At 41.1% G+C, this 16,708-nt stretch overlaps 1 pseudogene; it reads left to right on the forward strand.

Annotated features, from left to right (window-relative positions):
• The first annotated feature begins 300 nt into the window (after positions 1-300).
• On the forward strand, positions 301-1,169 carry LOC110774265 (uncharacterized; annotated as a pseudogene).
• Positions 1,170-16,708: the final 15,539 nt, after the last annotated feature.

Consider the following 16,708-nt stretch of genomic DNA (forward strand, 5'->3'; position numbering starts at 1 on the left):
AATGGTGAGTCTTCTTCTTCACGTTGGATCATTTGGTCTACGTGAAAGGTCTCCAAGCGTTGGAGGAAGAAGAGAGACATTTGGTTTCCCAGCGTACGTCGTTCCCAAGCGTAAGTGGAGTTTGTGGCGGGTCAGGAGTGAAAACGGGTTAAAAGATGTAATTCAATCTCAGCCACACAAGGTCATTAAAACAGATCCAACAGTTGAGCGCCCCATCCCTCAAATAACACTATTTAAGGGATCCCTCAACTGAAGGGGACTATATATGGCCCTCTTCTCTTCCAATCAACCAAATCACAAAAAGCCCTCAACACCAAACTCTCTCTCTCTCTCTCTCTCTCTCTCAAAAACTCAGTTGATTTCAAATGTTGAGCCCTTTCAGCTGTGGCTTTTTCCACCCATAAGATGTTCACGATGAACCCGTAAGTTCAAGTCCTTGTTCAACTCCAAGAAGATCATCCAGAAGAAGCAGCAAGGATAGCAAAAACCCATACTCAAGTCACGGCCTTGACAAGTTCTCTGCACTCTTAGCTTATCTTGAAGAGAAAAGGCAGAAGATTTATGCAGAAACGCCCCCACAGGACATATCGTTTGTCCGCTTTGTGTTCAAGGACTCAAACGAGGACGTCCCTGTCTCGATCGTGATCAAAGTGAAGGACAAAAAGGAAGACCAATACAACAACAAAATCAGCAAGCCTGATCAACATTAGGTACTGGTAAAAGAAAAGCATGTAACACCACTCGATAAATTTACCGTTGAGCCCTCAACACCCACCAAGGAAGTGTCCCAGGAGCAACCCAAGACTGATGATAAGAAGAGGAGGGTGTTTTGGTCATGGAGTTTCAGTGACATGAACTTGGGCTTGTGGAAAAGGCCATCTTTTTATTTGCCAGTGGTTATGGTCTTCATTTTGGTGCTGCTGGCTATGTTCGGGAGATCTGTTGCCATACTATGCACCTCTATTGGTTGGTATGCATTGCCAACGTTGAAAGAGAGCAGCAGCAGCAGCATAAGAAGAGCATCAAAGAAAAAACACCATGTTAGAAGATTCAATGACAACAATAATAAGACGATAGCCAATCATCATGGCTTGTCTTCTCCAAAGAGTAGTAGCCCCACCGCCGGTATAACCCATTCGCAACAGCACGATCACCGGAAAAGCTGGTGACCATGAATTGACTTGTGAATTTCTCCATATGTTAATTGGTTCTTTCTTTCTTCTTTCCTTTTTTTTTTTTGGGGGTCCATATTTGGCTGCTCTGTACGTACAAGCTCTGTTTTTTAATTGGTTGCTTGTAGGGGGTTGGGTTGAAACTTAGAAATTCAACTCTCTGTTTGATATGTTTGTAAATGTAAATTATGAGTTATATAGATAGTAGCCCATGTCATGTTAGCTCTTTATGGCATAGAGGTTTTGTAAGAAGTAATCAGTGAAAACTGCCTAGTAATTCCATGATTATGTTGTTAATTATTTCTTGATCTTCTATTTTTATGCTGAATTATTTCCCCAAAAAAAGCTAATTATGGATTAGGTTGTGGATTCAGCTATCATCATGAGTATAATTGTGTGGCGTCGCTTATAATTGTTTATGCCTGATAAATCATGGCCATAAGTTGGCCGAAGGAGCCCCTTCTCTCGGCCCTGGCACTTGTTCGTAAAAGATGAAACGCAGCGTTTCGCCAGGGTACTTCGCCTTCCTAAAGACAAAAGAAGATATGCTAAGGCATGATCATCTCGGCCTCAAGCGCAGGCCGAGGCCGAGGCCAAGCAAAATCACTGCCAGAAATATCAAAGTCAGATCATCACGTGATAGCAGGGACCCAGGCTTCATTTAATGAAGTAGTGCCTGTTTAATGCAGCAAACCCATTGGCCACAAGAGAAGCATTTAATGCATGAGGGAAGGTGGGAAGTGACTGAAGTCAGAATTTGGTGATGGGGATCAGAGTGATTAGACGTGGACATTCTCACAAGAATTCTGACAGCCTGAGACATTGGTTCACCAGCTATCCAGGCCATAAATGCGTCTCCACGGCCTGAAGCTCAGAACCCACGATCAAGAGCGGCGGCCGAGATTCACCGGGATTTCTGGGGTCACACCACCTTACTTCACGATCCCAAATGTCGATTGGACTGCCCACTTGCTCCAATCCAGCTCCACCATGCAGATTTTTAGCCTCGATTACTCCTCCAGGGACTCTTCCTATAAATACAAGACTCGAGCTACATTCAAAGGGTTCAACACCAAAACAAAGCCTCCCACGGAGCAACTTATTTTTTCCTGTAATGCACTTTCAATATCTTTACTTGCTTTCCTAGGAGTAGTGGTAGATTGTAAGGAAAATCCATTCATCAATATATCATACGACCCTTGATTTTCAAGGCGCCGGAGCACCATCCTTGTTGTTCGTTCACTCACCCCATATATCATACGACCGTCGCTCCCTGAGCAGCGCGCCGGAGCACCGCCCAAAACCCACCACCTACACCATCACTCAACGGCCTTGTAGTTCAGGCCGTGAACCTAACAGCCGAGACCAGTTCCTCTCTCGGCTACAATCGTTTGATTAGGAAGACGAGTTCAAACAGGCGCACCACTCAACCATCCAATACTCATCAACACATCGACGCACGGTAGACCGTGCTGGCACGCCCGCGCACAAACCGCACCGCACCCAAAAGCAGGAAACTGCGTGTTAACGCATATCCCCTCGGCCCGGAACTCCAGGCCGTGAGATTTGCGCGGCAGACAATAATAGTAAAAAACACAATGTTCCTAACCAATTCGAGGCCAGATACAGGGACGGATTCAGGAATTCAAAATGGAATGGGCTGGATTTACCTTACAATAAAACTCGACGACACAAGTGAATTTAATTAATAACAAAAAATAATACACCTAGTCAGGGGGGACATAATGAGCCGTACCCCTCAAAATGCATATAATACATAAGATAGAAACTAGTAAACAAAGGCAACAATAAATAAATATGCAATGCAAATACAAAATAAAACTATTTAAGTTGCACCCTTCGAGACTTCAAAGAGTTAAAGTCACTAATTAGTGATTCATTATCAATACTATCAACAAATTCTTTTTCAATGTGAAGTGTCATACAATCAGCAAGAAACTCATCCTCGATCTTGCTCTGAAGTCGATTTTTGATAAGTCAAATAGATGAAAATCCACATTCTGTTGTTGCTGTAGAAACAAGAAGAGTTAACACCAAACAAATCAATCTATCAACAAAATGGTAGGTGTGTGCTAACCCAGTGTCAAGTAAACACTTCAACAATTCAGGAATGGAATTAAGATTCTTGAAGGCTAGAAAACGGTCCACAAATTGGAGGAGATGATGAGGGAATGCTACTTGATGATGATGCATCATTTTTTTTCATACAAAAATGCAAAATATTTTTCGTTCTCTTAGGATTTCGATGATAATCCGACATTATTGACTATAACCTATGAATAATATATAGAACATGTAATCTTATCAAAAATCAATATCTAGTTCTAGTACTGGTAAGCTAAAACAAACAAAGTTCCAATTTAATTAAATTCCAAAAATGGAATAAAATCCCAAACACATAGCAATTGGATTCCACTCAAAACTCCCTAAATGACTCCTCACACCATATTATGATGTTGCCCATGTTTTGGCCTCAACACAATATCGATTGGTCCAAGAAATTGGACAATTCAGGTTCGTACGAAGTTCGTTATGTAATGGAGTGGTTGGTGTATTGCATAGTTTTACCGATTGGATTTCACTCAAAACTCACCAAACGACTCATCCCACCATATTATGATGTTTTCCAAGTTTTGGGCTCAATCCAATATCGATTGGTTCAAGAAATTGGACAGTTCAGGTTCGTACGAAGTTCGTTCTGTAATGGAGTGGTTGGTGTGTTGCATAGTTTTAGCAATTGGATTTCACTCAAAAATCACGAAATGACTCCTCCCACCATATAATGACGTTTCCCAAGATTTGGGCTCAATCTGATATCGATTTCTCCAAGAAAGTGGACAATTCAGGTTCGTACGAAGTTCATTCTGTAACGTTGTGACTGGTGCATTGAATTGTTTTAGAGATTGGATTTCACTCAAAACTCACCAAATGACTCCTCCCACCACATTATGACATTGCCAAAGTTTTGGGCTCAATCCGATATGGATTGGTCCTCCAAATTGGACAATTCAGGTTCGTATGAAGTTCATTCTATAATGGAGTGGTTGCTGTATTGGATAGTTTTAGCGGTTGGATTTCACTCAAAACTCACCAAATGATGTTCCCCAAATTTTGGGCTCAATCCAATGTTGATTGCTCCAAGAAAGTGGACAATTCAGGTCCGTACGAAGTTCGTTCTGTAACCTTGTGACTGGTGTATTGAATTGTTTTAGAGATTGGATTTCACTCAAAACTTACCAAATGACTCCTCCCACCACATTATGATGTTGCCAAAGTTTTGGGCTCAATCCAATATGGATTGGTCCTTGAAATTGGACAATTCAGGTTCGTATGAAGTTCGTTCTATAATGGAGTGGTTGGTGTATTGCATAGTTTTAGCAGTTGGATTTCACTCAAAACTCACCAAATGACTCCTCCCACCATATTTGGACGTTCCCCAAGTTTTGGGCTCAATCCGATGTTGATTGCTCCAAGAAATTGGACAATTCAAGTTCGCACAAAGTTCGTACTGTAAATGGAATGGTTGGTGTATAACGGAGTTTTAGCAATTGGATTTCACTCAAAACTCACCAAATGTCTCCTCCCGCCATATTAAGTTGTTGCCCAAGTTTTGGCCTCAATCCGATATCGATTGGTCCAAGAAATTGGACAATTCACATTCGTACCATTTTCAATCTGTAATGGGGTGGTTGGCATATTGCATACTTTTGCAATTCGATTTCACTCAAAACTCCCTAAATGAGTCCTGACACCATATTATGATGTTGCCCATGTTTTGGGCTCAATACAATATCAATTGGTCTAAGAAATTGGACAATTCAGGTTCGCATGAAGTTCGTTCTGTAATGGAGTGGTTGGTGTACTGCATAGTTTTAGCAATTGGATTTCACTCAAAACTCACCAAATGACTCCTCCCACCATATTAAAATATTTCCCAAGTTTTGGGCACAATCCGACATCGATTGTTCCAAGAAATTGGACAATTCAGGTTCGTACGAAGTTCGTTTTGTAATGGAGTGGTTGTGTATTGCATATTTGAGCGATTGGATTTCACTCAAAACTCACCAAATGACTCCTCCCACCATATTATGATGTTCCCCAAGTTTAGGATTCAATCCGACATTGATTGGTCCCTGAAATTGGACAATTCAGGTTCGTACGAAGTTCGTTCTGTTAATTGAGTGGCTGGTGTATTGCATAGTTTTAGCGATAGGATTTCACTTAAAACTCAAAAAATGACTCCTTCCACCATATTATGACGTTGCCCAAGTTTTGGGCTCAATTCGATATCGATTGGTCCAAGAAATTTGACAATTCAGGTTCGTACGAAGTTTGATCTAAAATGGAATGGTTGGTGTATTGCATAGTTTTAGCAGTTGGATTTCACTCAAAACTCACCAAATGACTCCTCCCACCATATTATCATGTTGCACAAGTTTTGGGCTCATTCCGATATCGATTGGTCCAAGAAATTAGACAATTCAGGTTCGTAAGAAGTTCGTTCTATAATGAAGTGGTTGAGATATTGCATAGTTTTAGCAATTGGATTTCACTGAAATCTCACCAAATGACTCCTCGCACCATATTATGATGTTCCCCAAGTTTTGGGCTCAATCGGATATCGATTGGTCCAACAAATTGGACAGTTCAAGTTCGTATGAAGTTCATTCTGTAACGTTGTGACTAGTGTATTGCATAGTTTTAGAGATTGGATTTCACTCAAAACTCACAAAATGACTCCTCCCACCATATTATGATGTCACCCAAGGTTTGGGCTCAATCTGATATCGATTGGTCCAAGAAATTGGACAATTCAAGTTCATACGAAGTTTGATCTAAAATGCAGTGGTTGGTGTATTGCATAGTTTTAGCAGTTCGATTTCACTCAAAACTCACCAAATGACTCCTCCCACCATATTATCATGTTGCACAAGTTTTGGGCTCATTCCGATATCGATTGGTCCAGGAAATTGGACAATTCAGGTTCGTAAGAAGTTCGTTCTATAATGAAGTGGTTGGCGTATTGCATAGTTTTAGCAATTGGATTTCACACAAAACTCACCAAATGACTCCTCCCACCATATTATGATGTTCCCCAAGTTTTGGGCTCAATCTGATTTGGATTGGTCCAAGAAATTGGACAATTTAGGTTCGCACAAAGTTCGTACTGTAAATCGAGTGGTTGGTGTATTGCGGAGTTTTAGCAATTGGATTTCACTCAAAACTCACCAAATGACTCTTCCCACCATATTAAGATGTTGCCCATGTTTTGGCTTCAATCCGATATCGATTGGTCCAAGAAATTGGAGAATTCACATTCGTACCATTTTCATTCTGTAATGGGGTGGTTGGCGTGTTGCATAGTTTTGGCAATTCGATTTCACTCAAAACTCCCTGAATGAGTCCTCACACCATATTATGATGTTGCCCATGTTTTGGGCTCAATACAATATTGATTGGTCCAAGAAATTGGACAATTCAAGTTTGTACGAAGTTCATTTTGTAATGGAGAGGTTGGTGTACTACATAGTTTTAGCGATTAGATTTCACTCAAAACTCACCAAATGACTCCTCCCACCATATTATGGTGTTTCCCAAGTTTTGGGCTCAATCCGATATCGATTGGTCCAAGAAATTGGACAATTCAGGTTCGTACGAAGTTTGATCTAAAAATGGAGTGGTTGGTGTATTGCATAGTTTTAGCAATTGGATTTCATTCAAAACTCACCAAATGATTCCTCTCCCACCATATTATCATGTTGCACAACTTTTGGGCTCAATCCAATATCGATTGGTCCAAGAAATTGAACAATTCAGGTTCGTAGGAAGTTCGTTCTGTAATGAAGTGGTTGGCGTATTGCATAGTTTTAGGAATTGGATTTCACTGAAATCTCACCAAATGACTCCTCTCACCATATTATGATGTTCCCCAAGTTTTGGGCTCAATCCGATTTCGATTGGTCCAAGAAATTGGACAGTTCAGGTTCGTACAAAGTTCGTTCTATAATGGAGTGGTTGGTGTGTTGCATAGTTTAAGTATTTCGATTTCTCGCAAAAATCACCAAATGACTCCTCCCACCATATTATGATGTTTCCCAAGATTTGGGCTCAATCTGATATCGATTTCTCCAAGAAAGTGGACAATTCAGGTTCGTACAAAGTTCGTTCTGTAACGTTGTGACTGGTGTATTGCATAGTTTTAGATATTGGATTTCACTCAAAACTCATCAATTGACTCCTCCCACCACATTATGACGTTGCCCAAGTTTTGGGCTCGATCCGATATGGATTGGTCCCTGAAATTGGACAATTTAGGTTCGTACAAAGTTCGTTCTATAATGGAGTGGTCGGTGTATTGCAATGTTTTAGCAATTGGATTTCACTCAAAAATCACCAAATGACTCCTCCCGCCATATTATGATGTTTCCCAAGTTTTGGGCTCAGTCGGATATCGGTTGATCCAAGAAATTGGACAATTCAGGTTCGTACGAAGTTCGTTTTGTAATGGAGTGGTTGGTGTATTGCATAGTTTTAGAGATTGGATTTCCACTCAAAACTCACCAAATGACTTCTCCCACCATTTATGATGTTGCGCAAGTTTTGGGCTCAATCCGATATCGATTGGTCCCTGAAATTGGAGAATTCCAGTTCGTACGAAGTTCGTTATATGAATGGAGTGGTTGGGGTATTGCATTGTTTTAGAGATTGGATTTCACTCAAAGCTAACGAAATGACTCGTCCCACCATATTATGATGTTGCCCAAGTTTTGGGCTCAATATGATATTGATTGGTCCAAGAAATTGGACAACTCAGGTTCGTACGAAGTTCAATCTAAAATGGAGTGGTTAGTGTATTTCATAGTTTTAGAGATTGGATTTCACTCAAAACTCACCAAATGACTTCTCCCACCATATTATGACGTTGCCCAAGTTTTTGGCTTAGTCCGATATCAATTGGTCCAAGAAATTGGACAATATAGGTTTGTTCGAAGTTCGTTCTGTAATGGAGTGGTTGGTGTATTGCATAGTTTAAGCAATTGGGTTTCACTCAAAACTCACTAAATGACTCCTCCCACCATATTATGATGATCCCCATGTTTTGGGCTCAATCGATATCGATTAGTCAAAGAAATTGGACAATTCAAGTTCATATGAAGTTCGTTCTTTTATGGGGTGGTTGGTGTATTGCATAGTTTCAGCAATTGGATTTCACTTAAAACTCACCAAATGACTCATCCCACCATATTATGATGATCCCCAAGTTTTGGGCTCAATCCGATATCGATTGGTCCAACAAATTGGACAATTCAGGTTCGTACGAAGTTTGTACTATAAATGGAGTGGTTGGTAATTGCATAGTTTTAGCAGTTGGATTTCACTCAAACCTCACCAGAAAGACACCAAACAAGGTAATTGAGAATTCAATTGTGTTAAGGGAAGAGAATAACCAAACCCTAGGTTCTCTTTCTCTCTCTCTCTCTCTCTCTCTCTCTCTCTCTCTCTCTCTCTCACGCCATTCTCTCTCCCTCTCCTTCTGAGAAAATTTTTCTTGTTCCTTTCAGAAATACACACGTCTCCCTGAGATTATTTCATGACTTAGGCATCGGAGGGCCCTTGGCCAACACTACACTGGTGTTTATCTGATTGATTGTTCATGTTTTGTAGGGAATTTTCATAGAACATTTAAAGTGGAGTGAAGATCTTCCATAAATCCACCTAGGAGGAAATTTGCTACCACAGTAGCTTCCTGATAAATGTGCCTAAATTGGACTTCATCATAGAAGGATCAGAGTGCCAGGATATCATAATGATCACTTGCATATTCCATAAAGTTTCCGCTCTGTCATGCAAACAGTGAATAACGAGCTTGGACTCAACTTCAATTTGAAGCTTCTGCTCAATCTCTATTTTCTTCCAGTCAATGACAAACCCTCTCCCTATCCGACACCAGGCACGTGTCAGCCCAAATTACAAAAAATACCCTTTTTTCCCTAATTCCAAAACAACTTTAGGGTTTGACTTCTACCAGAAAATCAGCAGAGCCTCTCTTGAAAATGGCTCTAATCCCAAAAAAAAATCTACATGCACAACAAAAACACTTTATTTTCCAAGTGTTCAGCAAGCACAAGGTATAAGCCACATAGCAATTAGCAAAAGTTTCAAAGGGTTATAGGCCCCTTCCTCCCCCTCCTCCCATGTCATTTCCTAAGGGATGGGAAATGGAGATTGATTTCCCATGTTTGGTAATTCTGGGACAGTAATCAAGAAATACTACTTTATTTCATTTCACATGTTTGGTTTGTGTAGGAATGTAAAATGAAGTTTGTTTAATTTTTCAATTATACCCATATGAAATCAAATAAAAAAAGAATGCATTTCATGCTATATTGTGATTCTAAATTGTTAATGGGGAAATTATGGTCATGAAAAATGTGTATTTAATGTTGGTTCATTTTCCCAAACTTTCTCATGAGGGGGGAAACAAAACCCAAGAGGGGAGGAGGGCTTCACTTTCCCCCTACTTTCTCATGTGCAAGGCAACGATTTCCCATGCATGGACTTACCACACATGGGAAAGCAACTGATTTCCCATCCTCAAGCCTCATTTCCCATGAACCAAACAGGACCCAAGCATAATCTGTCAATTCCATAGATAATCCGTCACTTCCATAAATAATCCGTCAATTCCAAGTACTACACATGTGGTACGGCCCACTCCACATGTGTGGCACAACCTAGCAGAACTCATGGACAAATGGTCAACTTGAGGATGCAATCTTTGCAGAACTCAGAGATATATACTCAACCTAAGAACTCAAATCCTACCAAAACTAAGGCAGATACGCTCAACTTGAGAATGCAAATCGTAGAACCACAAGGTTCGGGCGTCCCCGATACTCGTGGGGCAATGTCACACGCGTGTAGAAAAATCCAAAGGCAATTGGGGTGTCCAAAGACAATCTGAAGGCAACCATATGATTGAAGACATTCTGAAGGCAACTGTATGTCCAAAGACACTTTTATTTCTCGAAGGAAACTGGAATGTCCAAAGACATCAATATCTTCGAAGGCATCCAGGATGTTCGAAGACATCAATATTCCTGAAGTCAACCATATTTCTGAAGCTAACCGGGATGTCCGAAGACATCAATATTTCTGAAGGCAGCACAATCCAATTTTAAACCATTTAACACATAAAAATAAATAAACATATAACCAATCATTTCATTAAATTCTTATTAATGCCCGAACTCGGTTATCCAAGCCATTCCTGACTCGAGTACTTCCCAAGCCTCTCCTGAATATTTCATAAATTCCTTTTTCCCATAATTCATATTTCAAATCCATTCTTCAAACCGTTGTTAACTTTCCAAGCTATCATCAATTATCAATATGCATAAACATTTAAAATCAACTCAACCCAAATCCGCACAATAAAACATAAGTATATCATGCTTGGAAAGTAAAAGCGATTAGAATAATAATTCATAAATATTTAATAAAACTATTTTAAAACAAACAACCAAATCACAAACGCCTCCTAACCAATTGGTCCCGATCAGGGAGACTAGCCCTACCATCTAGGTCAGCTGGGCCCACATGGCCCATGACCTCTAATCTTTGATCCGAAATTTCCTATAGGTCCACAACAGTCCACTAGTTACGTCCCAAAAGTTTCACTTAGATCCGACGGTTGGATCGACATCAAGCGCTCAATGATCGATAAACTAGACCTAGAATCGTTGATCCGGAAGATCCGAACGTATAATTCTACATCCGTAAGTTCCCATACAACCCAAGTGGTATGGGGAACAACATAACTTAAAATGGAATAGATCTAATGGTCCGAACCTATTGAACCCGGATATTGCATAATAGGTGCAATATCCGTTCGATAGTGAAATGGTGACGAAATTAAAATCTGAGCATACCATCGTGCTCTGGACGACATGGGGAATATTTCAGAACAAAATGAGCCACCACAATGGGGTCCACGCGCCGCCACTCTTCATCGGCAACAGGGTGGCTTGAGAGATTTTTCCGGCGGTAGAAAATCTTCAAATGATCGGTCAATACCTATACCCACAGTTTGAGTACAACTAGGGGAACGTTTTTAGTTCTTGGACCCTGACCAAAAAGTAGCCTAAGTGGCCTGAAACACAACCAAAACTGCCAACCATTTTGGGTGTTTAGATCAAACTCTCAAATCTCAAAAACAACCCAAACCATGTACACAATCAGCAAGAGCACGAGGAGAAGATCGAAATCCATGCCTAGATCAACGTCAACGGTTGCCGGAGTCGTTAGACAAGGCGACAGAAAATCTCCGACATCTCGGCCTTTTCAAGCTCATGCTGTTGCGTGGAGGGGCTGGGATGGCTGTGCTTTGGCCCTGATGGAATTTCCAGCCTTGGTCGGTCATTTTCCGACCGGTCTCGCCTTGAGCAGTGACGGTGCCAGTAACGTTGCCCAGGCATTGCGTATAGAGATAGAAGAAAGAGATTGGGGAGAGAGAGGGAGAAAATCCTTCGCGTGGGCCCGCATTTGTCCTACTTAAAAATCCAACTTCATAATACTTACAATTGTGCCACTGCAGTTTCATTGACCAAAATATCTTCGTTTCAACTCCGATTTGGGCCCACCACGTGTTTACGAACTCGTGAGCTCGAGCACTACACAATGGAACCAAGAGAATGTCCAAAACTAGCCTCGAACAAAAAGTCAACTCTAAACCACCAAGGAACCCTAAGGTAAAGTTGTCCTTTCACTTTAGAATTTGAAAATTAAATTAAATTTTGGGATAGGATGTTACACTTATCTTTAGTTTAAATGTCTTCTCGTCTTAAGATTCTGTACAGAAATACAGGAAGCAAGTGCTTAAGGCCCGTCTGGTAACGTTTTCGGAGAATATTTTCAAAGAATGAAAATGAGAAAGAAAACAAATTTGCATTTTTATGATTCGAAAATGCATCTAGTAGATTAATTGGAAAACGGATTCAAAAAATACAAACAATGAAAACGTGTCTGGTAGTACAATTTGAGAATAATAATATGCGAGTTATTTTTTAAGTGTATTTTTGCTAATTCTTTTATTTTATTTTAATTCTGATTGTTTTTAAAGGCTAAAATTATTATAAACAATAATAAAAAAATGTATAATTTAACGAATAAAAAATTCAGATATTTTTTTAAGAGATATTTAGTCAAATACCCATTTTTAGCACTAAAACTATAAATAAACCCTACACCATTTAATTTCTATAAACAAACCCAAAAAAACCCAAAAAATGACAATTGGCCTTATTGAATTTAATTTTGATTATTAAATTACTTTGATGCCCTATTAAGTGTTTTGGGCTTTTTTATATGTTTTGGGGTTAGGTTTGTTTTAAGAAATCAATGATAATTTTGTAATTTAAAAGGAGTTAAAAAGCCTTTTTGTTATGTTGTAAATGGGCTTTGGGTGTGTTTATAAAGTCCATTTCATATAGGATCTTTTTATAATTTGAGCTCCTATATTGGGTATAATAGTGAATCTCCGTTTTTTTTCATCTCCTTATCTTTCTTTCTTCCTCCTTTCTTCTTCCTTCCTTCCCAATCCCAGGCCCGTTTCTTTCTTCCTCTTCTCTCCTTTCTTTTTTCTTCTTACTTCCCTCTTTTTGACTCTCTTCATGATGCAGCACCCACTCCTCCTTCCTCCAAACTTGGATTCTCTCTACAAAATATCCCTCTCTCCCCAACCTCTCTCGTTCTCTCTCTCCAAAAGCCCATCTCATCTCTCTGCGGATTGGTATGTATATTGTTGGGTTTGATAGGCAGATTGGTTGGGTTTGATGGTGGTGGTTCAATTTGGTATGTATATTGTTGATGGTTGCATTTGATTTTCGATTTGGTACAGGTGGTGGTGCTCTGGGTTCGACTGGGTGGCCGTGCTTTGTTTGTTGAATCCATTCTCTTAAAATGAACACAGAAAATGAAACATTAAAAGGATGTTTTCAGAATGATAACTAAAAGGTTGAATACGGATTCAGAAAACGTTTGTCGGGTGCGCAGATCTCACGACCTGGGGTTCCGGGCCGAGGGGATGTGCGTTGACACATGGCTTCCTGCTTTTGGATGCGGTGCGGTTGTGCGCGGGCGTGCCAGCACGGTCTACCGTGCGTCGAGATGTTGATGTGGATAGAATGGTCAAGTGGGTTGTGCGTGTTGCGTAGATACAGCTGCACCAAAATGGATTCAGTTGCATCCTCAACTTGTGATACTCGCAAGTGCACGAACCGTTGGTAGTTTAGCGTATGTAAGTGCGAGGTCGATTCCACAGGGATTGGTGATTGAATGATCCAATTTAGTTTCCCTACACAAAACAGAAATTAAAAAGAAAGGAAATAAATAAAACAAGGAAGAAAGAAATAACTAACTCAAGCAAATAAGTTCCCAAGTTCAATTAGATTAATGGATTGGTTCTAGCTAAAGTATGATTAAGCCATGGTGTGTGGTCATAACCTTGTGTTCCTAATTCCCTAATTTGATCATTTGTTGTCTAACCTAAAATTAAGCATTAGGAACCCATTAAGCATAGAAGAACAATTTAAACAACCAAGCATGTATCTAATCCTTGTTGTCGAATGTCCATACATACTCTTCCTATTCATAGTTCAATTCGAATTAAAGCATGGTGTCTACTCTTAATTCAAACCAAGATAGCTAACATGCAAGCCTAAATGGTGATCAATCATTCAAACTAGCATATTAACTTATAAGCATAATGAATAAGAACAAAAACCATAATTGAAACTTGGAAACTAATCAAACTTGAAACTAAAGAAAAGAATTTACATAATGAAAAGTAAAGTGGAACTAAGAAAAACTTAAGGAGAATTTCAGCACAAAGATCTCATTATAACAATTGAAAACTAGAAAGAGAAACTAAGAGAATTTGAGGGAGAGAAGGGAAGGGAGCTCTAGAGAAGTGTTTGAGAGCTCCCCCCCTTGGGGTGTGTTTACAAGCTTGGGAAACCTCACTATATATAGGCCTAAGGAAGCTGAAAATCTGAATTAAGTATGGCTAATGCATACAACACTTGTTTTATAAAATCTGAAATGGTTGATGCACTTCACTAATGCATACAACACTTCCATTATAAAATCTGAAATGGTTGATGCACTTCACTAATAAATCCCACTAGCAGCCCTAGCTCATCTTCATGTCACCATGACCAAGCTTCCAACCAGAAATAATAGCTCATCCTGAGGTCAGCATGACCAGCAACTTCAAGGGCTTACGAATTGGGCTTCCCTTAATCAAATTAAGACTTTAAGCACTCAAACTTGAAGTTCAGAATGTCTTCTTTCCAGCCATATATCATTTGGGCCAATCCAAGGTCGGAGGAGGAAGTTAAGGCCAAAACAAATTGCTAACTCATTTTGCGCGCTGATAAAATCCATCCTGAGCATGGCTCTGTGTTTGCTAGGTAACAGACTCCATATTTATCCAATGGGGCTGAATTTTGGATATGTTATATTACACACCCATTGGAACAACTTTCATGAAGAATGTGGCCTCATCCGAGCTATGTAGGTTGCTGCAACAAAGCTTGCAATATGACCTACGAAACTGGGCTGGCAGGGGACTGTAGCCAAAATTGAGTTTGTCTTTAAGCTCTTCATCCATTCATCCAAATTAGGCCCTAACATGCATGGATTGCATCATTTACTATCCAAAGCCCTCATTATTACCTAAAGCTCAATGAACTGAAAGATAAACATAAAAAGGATTAAAAGCACAAGTTTAACTCAAAAACATAACCAAATCATAAGCTAGAAGGGTACAAAATGATATGTAAATATGCACCGATCAGTGCGCCTCTGGCCGTGGGGACGCATTTATTGTTCTAATAGCTGGTCACCCAATCTCTCAAGCTGCAAGAATTCTTGTGAGAATGTCTGCGTCTAATCACTCTGATTCCTATCACCAAATCCTGACTTCAATCACTTCCCACCTTCCCTCGTGCATTAAATGCTTATTCGTGGTCAGTGGGTTTGCTATCATAAATAGAGGCATTGTTCCATTAAATGAAGTGTGGGACCCTGCTGCCACTTGATGATCAGATCTTTTAATACCATTGGCCGTCATTTTGTTCGGCCTCGGCCTCGGCCTATTATCGAGGCCGAGATGATCGTGCCTTAGCAACTTTTCTTTTGTCTTTAGGAGGGCCAAATATCTTGTCGAAACGCTGCGTTTGAGCAAATGCCAGGGCCGAGAAAAGGGGCTCGTTCGGTCAGTTCATGGCCGCGATTTATTAGGCACAAACATTGCCCCCACATCCCTGGATTCTTCCGTCTCGGCATGGGCTGGGGCCGAATGGATTCCAAGGGATGGACCCTTTGCATTCCTTCTGAAGTGATTGACAATTGTTGCATTAAATGCGCAGGCTAGTCGGCGCATTTAATGCCCAGGCGCATTCAATGCCCAAGCACGTCGTGCAGGCCATCATTGCCCAGACTTACACGAGGCGTCGCTTCGTTTCGTCAGACGAAAAGACGGCCTCTGGGCTTTCGACACGTCATCGTGCTTTTTGAGTACGCGAGCCATCATTTTACCTCGCCAGCCGAAACGTCGGCCCCCAGGTCTCAGGCGTACCCTCGCATGCCCCGAGTGCGCTGTCAGGCCCTCTCGTCTTACGAGAATCATACTTCTATATTATGAACTCCAGCGCTAGTATAAAAACCTAAACTCCTTCGTATTTTCTTCACACTCTCAAAATCCCTGAGTTTATGCTCCTCAACAGTTCATTCTGCCCTTTCCAGTTTTCTCAGCCTTCCTTCGCCAATTCTGAAACCTTTCCATCACTTGGTGACCCTTCTTCTTGCCCTGAACATTCTTGTGTCGTTTCTTTGATTCCTGGGCTTCATCCTTCCTCATCTCAACCTGCTCTAATGGCCCTTATTGTAGCCCTTCCAAAGTCCGGGAGCCACATCTGCTGAATCTCATGATTTGGCAGTTTGGCCTGGCCCAGATGGCTCCTCCTCTCCTTCTGTCTATCAACCACCTTTCGTCCTGGAAAGTCGACGTGAGACAAAACCAGGATGCGGCCGAGGTTCCTCCCCAGTCCTGGAGGAAGATGACCTCCCTCCCTGTGAGGCCGAGGAGGAACTACAATGCGACTGATGAAGATGGGGAGGCCTGGCATGATGACTCCAACGTGGCCGTGTTTATTCGGCTGAGTGCCCCGGTCGCATCCATGGCCGGCGTGACGGCCCTTACCATGGCCAGAATGACGGCCCTTATCGTGGTCAGAATGACGACCGCTTACCATGGCCTGAGTGACGGCCGCTGCCACGGCCTGAGTGATGGCCGCTGCCACGGCCAGAATGACGACCGCTTACCATGGCCGGAGTGAAGGCCGCTTACTGTGGCCGGAGTGACGGCCCTTCCTTCTCTCGGTTGTATCTGTACTTAAGGAAACGGTCTCGGCTATGGCATTAGTGAAGCTTTGGCTTTAGGTTGGTGACGC

The sequence above is a fragment of the Prunus avium genome, chromosome 2 (genome assembly GCF_965620075.1).
Source record: "Prunus avium chromosome 2, drPruAviu1.hap1.1, whole genome shotgun sequence".
NCBI lineage: Eukaryota > Viridiplantae > Streptophyta > Magnoliopsida > Rosales > Rosaceae > Prunus > Prunus avium.